At 37.5% G+C, this 1,452-nt stretch overlaps 1 protein-coding gene across 1 annotated transcript in view; it reads left to right on the top strand.

Annotated features, from left to right (window-relative positions):
* The window catches only part of SH3RF1 (SH3 domain containing ring finger 1), a 165,027-nt gene that overhangs the window by 88,936 nt on the left and 74,639 nt on the right, over positions 1–1,452 (top strand).

The following is a 1,452-nucleotide window of genomic DNA, read 5'->3' as shown; positions in this document are numbered from 1 at the left end:
TCATCCCCCCCCCATGCCCCCCTCCCCCGTCCTCGCTCACTCTCCCATACCTCATCACTACTTTTTTCTTGAGATTCCACTCCTAAAAAAAGAAAGGACAAAATTATCAAGACTAAAATTATTCTTTCAAATGGTCTGATTGCCAAAGAAAGCATAGCATTATTAGAGATTGTAAATTATAATCTGTTCCTTTGCTTGTGGGCAGAACCAAACTTGTGAAGCTGTCCTATTTTTAAGAGTTTCCAGTGAAAGATATCATAATCTATTGTGATATTCTTTAACACCCTTCGCCATCAGGAAATTCCTTTATCCAGTTTAAATAATGCACACATCAGTTTAAGCCTGTATTTTTTTCTTTAGTGAACATGAAGCTGACTTACTTTCCCTGTGTAAGACCTTTTCATTGTATTTGAAGACTTACTTTAATACTACCCACTAATATGTCGCAATTTCTGCACCTTGCCTGTCATAATATTTTCCAGACACTTTAATCATTTATATCTCTCCCCACTGAATACTGCAGTTCCTTTTGTTTATGGGACTCAGAATCTATCCTGGACATCTAGTGAGAGATTGGCTCGTAAATGCAGGGTTAGATTATAGCCAGAAACCATACATTATGGATTCCTATTTCTGAACCTCAGGGACGGATTCCTTTTGGAAAAGGGGCCGTCTTTCTAAGCTCTATACTTCTGGACTTCAGATTTCTGTTTTTTCCAGTTTGCCCCTCTCTTGATTGCCAGCTTAGCTTGTTATCTGTGTGGTACTTTTATATCTTTTCCTCCATGCAGATCTGCTGTATGTGGTCATTTCTAATTTTTGTGTTTGTTTTTTTTACAAGTGCTGCTACTGGTTTATTTTTAAACATTTTAATATTGAGGTAAAATTTACATATGTGAATTGCAGTTCTTAAACATGGAATGTATTAAGTTTTGAGGGATTTATCATTTAGATATTTCCATTATGAGTTCATTTTCTCTTTTTAATTATTGATTTCAGAGTGGAAGGGAGAGGAAGGGAGAGAGATAGAAACATCAATGATGAGAAAATCATTGATCGGCTGCCTCCTGCACGCCCCACGCTGGGAACTGAGTCCACAATCTGGGCATGTGCCCTGACTGGGAATTGAACCGTGACCTTATGGCTCACAGGTCAATGCTCAATCACTGAGCCACGTTGGCTGGGCTGAAGGATTTCTACACCTGGATAACCAACATCCCAGTCAAGATATAGATTACAGTAGTCTCCCTTTATCCACAGGGGATATGTTCCAAGACCCCCAGTGGATGCCTGAAACCTTGGATACTACAAAACCCTAAATATACTATATTTTGTCCTATACATACATACCTGTGGTAAACTTTAATTTCTAAATTAGGCACAGTAAGAGATTAATAATAATACCTAATAATACAGTAGAACAATTATAACATTAAACTATAGTAAATGTTA

Source organism: Myotis davidii, unplaced genomic scaffold (genome assembly GCF_000327345.1).
Source record: "Myotis davidii unplaced genomic scaffold, ASM32734v1 scaffold1832, whole genome shotgun sequence".
Classification (NCBI taxonomy): Eukaryota; Metazoa; Chordata; class Mammalia; order Chiroptera; family Vespertilionidae; genus Myotis; species Myotis davidii.
This window is presented reverse-complemented; position numbering and strand designations above follow the sequence as displayed.